Source organism: Podarcis melisellensis (genome assembly GCF_964234715.1).
Source record: "Podarcis melisellensis genome assembly, chromosome: 12".
Taxonomy (NCBI): domain Eukaryota; kingdom Metazoa; phylum Chordata; class Lepidosauria; order Squamata; family Lacertidae; genus Podarcis; species Podarcis melisellensis.
The window spans coordinates 3,614,371-3,622,810 of NC_138544.1; the positions used below are offsets into that span (position 1 = coordinate 3,614,371).

The following is an 8,440-nucleotide window of genomic DNA, read 5'->3' on the forward strand; positions in this document are numbered from 1 at the left end:
GAGGGGTAGGACTTGTACCAGTGGCTTCACGTTACAAGAAAGGAGATTCCAACCAAACACCAGAAGAACTGTCTGACAGTAAGAGCTGTTTGACAGAGGAAGGGTCTCTCCTCCATTGGAAGTTCTAAAGCATGCTTTACTTGAGATTCCTGCATTGCAGGGGGTTGGACTAGATGACATAGGGTACCTTCCAATTCTATGATTCCATGTGACTAATCCTTAAAAATGCTCTTCTTGGACACTGAGGGTTTTTATTTATTTATCTGTTTGCTTAGAAAGCTGTAAATAATCACAATACTCTAAGGTGTACATAATACGGCTGTCAATAAACCACAACCCAAATCCACAAAACTGTTTTTAAATATACATGATATAATTATGAATAAGTAGAGATAAAATCAGTAAAAACTTTGAAAAACCAACATAAATAACTAACTTACACGTCTGAGTAGGCTTGCCGAAATAAAATCTTCTTAGTAGTCATCTAATAGAATATGTTCTAATTTCTGACTAGTCACAACCCTTTCCTTCCTAACAGTGCAACTCCCCTCCCCTCGTGCCAGGCTGGGGGGGGGGTCTGGGGATTTGGTGGACCTGTCCCTCTGCCTGGCTCTCCCTGCTAAGCCAGCTCCTGCCAGCCCCCGTCAACAGAGTGGCGGTTGGCATAACACTCCCCTCCATCCATCAGACATGCAGGAGGGTGGGAGTGCCGTTGGCAGGTTAGCCCCCAGCAGCAGCAAGCAGAAGACCCTGAAGCTGGGTGTTCTAGAGGCGGGGAGTGGGCAGGGTTGAGCCAGGCTCACTGCTGGTGCATCGGGCCCAGCCTGGGCCCAATTGCACCGGCTCAGTTATCTTGCTGCCCCTCCCCCCACCTTCCACCTTGCTCACTATGGGCAACACGGCTGTGGGGGAGAGGGTGGGATCACCAGTGGGGGCAAAGAAGAGGTTTGGATTGTGACCTATGTTGTTCAAGTAGGTAGCAGCAATTCAACTCTGGACATTTTTGGATGCCGTTGATTATCTAGATCCATATCAATCTGCCTTGGTCACCCTGGCATCGTTTCTGCAAGGTGGTCAGGCCAGAGGATCCTGTTCATTAAGAAACCAGTAACTATCTGTCAGAAGTGGCGCCACTGAGAGCTTAGTACCTGCCCCCCTTTGTCTTTGTCGTTTGATTGAAGTGGGGCTCGAGGAAATGATGGACAGCTGCCTGAGGTCAATATGAATGAGAGCTACAAAAAACTGTTCAAGCCAGATAATCTGAAGGCACAGTTGGGGAGGGGTAGAGGTGGTTTTAGGGTGGCACAACTGGTGCGGTTTTACCTTATTTTACTCTTCTGGTCTGTGACCGGAAGCCATCTAGTACATTTAAAAAAATAAATAAATGTAAATGCCTTGTATAAATAATGTTTCACCACAGCAAAACATCAAAGTTCACTTTTGCTTTAGTTGAAATTTGGTGGGGATTTCATTGTAAGTGTGTGCTAAGTTAGCTTCGCTTAACATCGCTTGGAGCAGTGCCAGCGTGCTTTGCTAAATGGAAAGCCGTTTCTTCTCTCCCAAAACATTCCTTGGCAAATTTTCCAGGTAGCCTGCAGGTCAGATTACTTGCACAACTTTCTCTTTAGCAGCCTTCGCGAGGTCTGCCGGCACAGCTCACAGGCAGATTTGAGTCCTGGGCATTTTTTATTTAGGATCTGGAATATAAAAATATTTGGGATATCAAAAGGGAAACTGCTTCATAATCACCAACAAGACATGAAATTCTGTAGCCAAAGGCTGCTGCCCAATGCCTTTATTAAAGGTTGGTTTTACACTGACACACATCTGCTATATTCAGGAATCTGAAAAAGTGGAGAGGACTATACTGGCACAGTGCCAGAAATCACAATTAATGTACCATAATGGCCTTTTAAGGGGAAACCCTGTAGAACTGATTGAGATCACATAAAATATTATGCTAAGCCCCACAGTGAATGAGTGCTCTTCTGTCACTCCTGTTTTATTTCTATTTCCCTCCTGTATTTCATTCTAAACACTGTGTTTTGTCTCAAGCTTTTGCTAAAAGGCAGTAGATCAGAGATACTGCAGCAGCAGCAGCAGCCGGAGAATTCCATGCAACATGTAATCTGTCACATGATCTCGTCCACTGGCATGTTGTTCTGCACTGCTCTTAAGCTTTTAAGGAAAAGTGATCTAGTGAGAGAAGGGTGGGGAGCAGAGGGTGAGAGAGAGATGGTCTGACACATCTGGAAAGGCAGAGGTGCAAGAAATGGGCCAACCCACAAATTTGTTCAGTGTTTGGAGGTGCGGACTCAAAAGCTGTGCTGATTTATTATTGTGTATCTTTGTGTAGTCTTGGTTCAGTTTGACACTTTGGAGGTAATAGGCCTAGGATGCTGCCCTCAGCTGGGGGTGGGGGTGGAGGGGGAGGGGGAGAACTATCTGTATTTCGAAAATAGTTTTGAACAATCCAGGAAGCCGGAGTAAGGGAGAAGCACATCCTGGGATACACAAGTTCCTGTCCCAGTCCCTCCATGAAACATGTGAAACCATGGCTTACTGGCAAGTAGCAAATGTTTGGGTTTCCAGAGTAAAAATTGGAACCACTTCACTTCTCCTCTGCTCCTGCTCCCACTGTGCTGTCGAGGACTAAGCCATTGCATTACATCTGAACCTACTAACTGAGTCCAGCTAAGTTGACTATCTCACTCAGAAAATGAAGAATTTTTAATAATCCTCCTGTTGTTTGGGATCTGTCCTCCCTAGGCCTGCCATTTTGTCCCAGAGCAAGGGAAAAGGAAGATTGGTGATGATCTACGTTATGCCTTTTAAAGTTTCTTCACATTTTTCTAGTTTCTGTATTACAAGAGATCATCCACCCAAAATATCAGGTGATTTAGCCCAAATGCAGCTTGACGGAGCCGACCTTTTCAGGAGCTAAAGACATTGACTTCAGGTGGCAAGATTATGGGTTACTATTAGAGAGTGGCAGTGCCTTATTTTTATTTGTTTTTAATAAAACATCAAGGACAGCCTCTGGATTTTCCACCTCAAGATAACAATATTTGATTCCACTCAGGCAGGATTGAATTCATTTTAGCCTAAAGTTGGCCCTGTGCATGGCTGACTGCTCACTGAGGCCAGGGTCACTTTACCACAACAGCCACGTTAGAAATTACTACATTTTACATGACCCAAGTACTGGAAGCATCCGGAGGGAGAGTGAGGTGAGGGGGGAGGGCAAAATAATGCTTTCTGTGCTGCGGTGGGAGAAGGACGGAAGCTTCTTTTGCATTTGAGCTCGCCGCAACAGTGGCAGCGCATCGCCACACGCCAAATACGCCGTACACTCCGTAGTCTGAGAGGTGATTTTGCGCACCCCCAGCAGGGGCTAATTTTGCTAACTCCTAGGTACGCCTTTGACTGTAGCTGGTTCTGCAAGAAAGCAGTTATCCATTTGTGCTGTTGCTCAGTAGATCAGTTTTTCAACACACCGTAAGACAAGGGATTCTTCATATTTGCTTTGCTTGGCTGTGCTCTGCCTATAGTGGATCACGCTGCCTCACTTACTGTGACCATCATATTCCCAGTGCTTTTTTTTCTGGGGGGACTCAGGGGTACGCATATCCCTAAACATTTTGTGAATCTTTGTACTTTTGTCCATTTACTGTATTTATTTTCCCCGATTTGAACTATAAAATGGTGATTTTCCTGAGTCAAAATGAGAGTACCCCTAAACATTTTTTAAGGGAAAAAAGCACTGCATATTGCTATTGCAGGACCAGGACCTCTCTGGTTGATCCTGCTGGAGTTTTGAAGCTCAGAATGGCTTATTTCCCTAAAATGTGCTTACTCTTGGAAAGATAGAATACTATTTAACCTTAAAATTAGACCTTTCTCTCTCCCTCTCCATGTATGTGCAAGATGGGGGAGTACTTATTCAAAACCTTGTTTTCCATCACTAGTTAGGATATCACAGTTGAAATCGGACTCTCGCAGCAAACTCCCCGAAGACAGCAGCATAATAAAAAGGTCTTTAAGGTCTTTTCTGAATGATGCAGAATGAATGCCCCCTCTCTTCCGGCTTTCTCCTCTTCCCAGTAAGAATTAGAAAACGATTCTCCCCGTACGGACATGTGATCCAAGCTAATGACAGCAAACGAGAATGCCAGCTGCCGTCCCGGTGTGGCTCTCGTCTCGTTCCTCTGCTCCTCAAGGTAACTTTGTGCTTCTTTGTTCCAGCCTTGCTTGTTGAAAAAAGATGCAAGAAGTCTGGAGGGGTTTAGGAAACACTTTGTGCTTTTTATAGCACTTTTCATTTAGATACTACAAAGCATTCTTTATATGTTTAGCTGTTATCACACACGGGGCAAATGAAAATAATCTAAAATGTGAGTAATTACACTAGCCCTTTGGAAATAAAAATATCTTTAATTGATTAATACTTTTGGCAAGGGATTCTTAATATGGGGTGGATTGTCAAAGATACTTAACGTCATGCAGTTCAAAAGCTTTTGACATTTAAAAAAGGTACCCCGGTTATGTGGAAGTGGATTTTTCTTTTTCTTTGCTTTTGAGAAAATTAATTATTTCAGCGCAACTAGTTTTAGAAGAAGCATTCTTAATCTCTCTCACAGGATGGAATGCCTCTTCTAAAACGCAAAAATGTGTAAAATTTGTAAATTCAATAAATAAAATTTATTATAAAACTACACATCAATGCCTTCTGGAACATGTACGTGCCACAGTTCCAAACAAAGGCCTGGTTTGGATGTGTGCATCTTGGTGTAATAAATCAAGATACACATAAATCTTGTGTGCCTGTGCACAGTGGACTCTCTGCTTGCCATATTTGACCCAGGAAGTCTTAAATTATAGGCAACCATATTTCCTATGACTTCCAAACTGTGAAACTGTGGCACCAGGATAGGAGGAAGACAGACCCTTAAAAGCCAAGAAGTTAGGAAGGAGCGGGAGCTCAAAAGCTAAGCATGCAGATGCAAGGCTTAGGCATAAATCTAACCAAAGATAGATTTCCCTTCCTGTTTGAGACCTGTTTTATTAATATGCACATGTATGCAGAATTAGGGTGCAATCCTACACATACGTGCGACAATTTCTGAATAAATATGCAAAGGATCACGGTTTTAATTACTGCTTATTGTGAAATAGTAATATAAATGGCCCATTCTTCTTTAAAATAAATCTGAGCAGCTTACAAACCAAAACAAAATCACATTATGACAGTAAAAACACAGAACAGCATAAAGCAGGTAAGTAATCTTACCATCAAAATTGAGATAGCACCAGATCAAGAAACGGGGAAACAAGCCTAAAAGAGAATATAAAGCAACTAAAAGAGCCTTCAGTCCTTGTCAAAGGCTGCTCTGAAAAGCAAGATTTTAATTTGGCATCAAAATGGGTTCAGTGTTGGGGATTAGGCCTCCCTATGTTATTAATATAGTAATTAATCAGTTAAATTTAATGGGCTGCATTCCATGATAGTCATACTCAGAGCAGACCCACAGACATTAATGGACCTATTAAACAGGCCCATTAATTTAAAGGAGTCTACTTTGAGTAGAACTTAGTTGGCTGCAACTTAACATGATTAATCAACCAAAATTTCAATTCACAAAAACCCCATAAAATACAATTTCTGTCCAACATTTAGCTGCTACATAACTGTTATATTTATTTGTTCTTTCAGGATTGCTATTATATTGTCTCTTTGGCCATATTACTTGGGGTTGCCTCTTTTTCCAGGACACGTCCTCTTTTTTAAAAATGAGAGTTGTGATAGCGATCTTTTTTGCTCTGCAAAATATGGCAACCCTAAACTGCTTGCCGAATTGCTTCAGTGAATCCTAAGCAGCATAAACACAGCAGATGCTATAATTATTAACAAAACCTAAAGTCGGTGTATGTGTGTAGAGAATGGTTTCAGTGAAAGGGAGCAGAAGTTGCTTCACTTTGCCCCTTCAGAACTGCCAGCCACAGTCTGCCAAGCAGCCGCTTCTGGCAGCAGAATCTCAAGGGTGCCCACCCATCTTTGTCACTGCCAGCTTGGGGGGGAGCAGGGGGCAGACCTTCCTGTTTTCCCTCAGGGGAAAGTGGGATGGGCTGCCCCTGCTGTAGAGCATTGAAATGGGTCTCACTTATTGGAGTTCTAACTCCTCAGTGTTTGCCAGTTGTAACAGAGCTGAATGCCTGGTTTCTGGCCCACCAGCTGGTGATGGTCCCACAGAGGCAGGTCATGACGTGGTTACCTTCTCCCTGCTAGTAAAGTGAATCCCCACATGTGGATGCAGTGGGTACCAAAAGAGGAAGGGACGGGGGCTCTTAAGGGGGTCTCCGCAGATTGGACAGACTTCCTCCCACCTTCCACAGGTTACACATGGAAATCATTCTCTATGAAAACAGCCTGACTCTGCCAACCCTACTCAATGCGCGGCAGCCGTGAAAAGGGCAAATTCCATGCTAGTGTTCATTATGACAGCAAATGAAAGTAAAACCGCTGATGTAATAATGCCGTTATACAAATCTATGGTGCGATCACATTTGGAGTTTTGTGTACAGTTCTGGTTGCCTCACCTCAGGAAGGATACCATAGAGTTAGAAAAGGTTTAGGAAAGGGCCAACTCATTTGACACTTTTTTCCAGAATGACAAGGAGCCAACTCTTTGGGTTCTGTCAGTCAACCAGCTACAAATCCATCTAACAGTTACCACTTTCAACACACATTTCACCATCTTCCTCGTGAGAATATTATGGGGGACTTCGTCAAAAGCCTTACTGAAATCAAGATACACTATGTCCACAGCATTTCCCTAATCCACCAAGTTTGTAATTCCATCAAAAAAAGGAATCAGATTGGTCTGGCATGACTTATTTTTGAGAAACCCATGGTGGGTCTTAGTAATCACAACATCCTTTTCTAAATGCTAACAGATGGACTGTTGAATTATCTGTTCTAGGACCTTCCCTGGTATTGATGTCAAGCTCACCGGTCGGTAGTTACCTTTTCCCCCCTTTTTGAAGATGGGGACAACATTTGTCTGCCTCCAGGGCGTAGGGAGTGGGAGGCAACAAAAAACAGTGCATCTACATTAGTTATTTCTATACTGAATCAGAGGTTCTATGTTGAATCAGAGTGCTAGAAGCCATTTTCTTTTGTTGCAGGACCTGGTTATAGATTTTGTTTTGGGGAGTTCTACATTTCTGAAAAGAAGCCAGCCTTTGACTCACCCGGTTTAAACTGTTGTTAGCCCATCCAAAATGTAAATTTGTCTTGATTTGATACCTCACTATGATTAATCGTGCAGTTAGCCTGACATATTGTTAACAATAAACATGTGATGGAAATGCAATGTCAACAGATTTCCCCCCTTTGCCCTGACGTTGGGTGGCTGTTCCTCAAGCTTATGCTGTAGCATATGTTAGCACAACTCTTGAATGAGCAAACCAGATATACTGTCTCAAACACCTTTCTCAGCCAAAAAGGCATCTCTTTAACCAGATGGCTTACTGTATGTAAGGGGCTAGTCATCAAGCCAGTAGCTAGCAGCCAATCTAAAATACGCATAAACACATGATCCAACGCTTCCTGGATTGTACAATGCCAGACTGCATGTATTTGAATAAAGTATTTTACAACACATTAGGAAGAAGAGTAGCACATAAGCCCTCTTCCTGACCTGGTAGTGTGGTTTGTTTTGGTTTTTTGTATAGGGTCGTTTTGGGGATGGATAAAAATTCGAAGATGCAAGACACCCCCCCCCAAAAAAACAACAACAACAACTCTGCAATGGAAATGGTGCAGTCTATAGCTTGTGTGGCCTTCATTGGAGGGTGACCAGTTTCTACCATCGTGGGGGGTTGGGGGAGACTAAAGCCCTAGTGCCCTGCTTTCTATTGTCTATTTCTATTTCTGGTACAATCCCTGTAGTTTAAAGCAGTTTAAAAGTGAAGGCATCCACTTCCTTTTTGAAAAGAACCATAGTGGGAAATATTTATTTCTCCTATACAAAAGGAAAGAAATGCATTAAATCTTTCTTCTCTTTGGTTTAAAATAAAATGCTTCTGTAGTAACAGTGTGAAAATTTGGAACAGTGTGACAATCCCAGGTAGTTGGTTCCCCCCACCCACCCCTTTCTCTTTCATTTTTTTAGTCCGCTGCATCAATCAAGGAATGTTTTTGCCCTGATATTTTTTTGCTTGTGCCGCTATGCCAGCGTGTGACATGGCTGACAATAAAGGCAGCCTGTATTTGTTCCCCTTGCAGCTGAGGACGAAAGGGTCAGAGAAAGTGCTTTTCCTTCTTTCGCTTAGCCATTCTGTTTCGTTATGAGAGAGTTGCTTTAAGCCAGGCCTGCTCAGCCCAAAGCCCTGTTTAGACATAAGAGTCATATCTCACTGATCCAGCTACTCCCAGCTT

The 8,440-nt window shown here is 42.9% G+C and overlaps 1 long non-coding RNA gene across 2 annotated transcripts; it reads right to left on the bottom strand.

Moving 5' to 3' along the window:
• Nucleotides 1–4,023: 4,023 nt before the first annotated feature.
• Nucleotides 4,024–6,463, bottom strand: LOC309353674. 2 transcript variants are annotated; one of them, XR_014161992.1, is made up of 3 exons: nucleotides 6,385–6,463; nucleotides 5,291–5,335; nucleotides 4,024–4,246 (listed from the first exon to the last, which is right to left on the bottom strand). It is a non-coding gene; the product is annotated as an uncharacterized lncRNA (long non-coding RNA). The 2 variants fall into 2 exon arrangements; XR_014161993.1 differs by having other exon boundaries at nucleotides 6,273–6,440.
• Nucleotides 6,464–8,440: the final 1,977 nt, after the last annotated feature.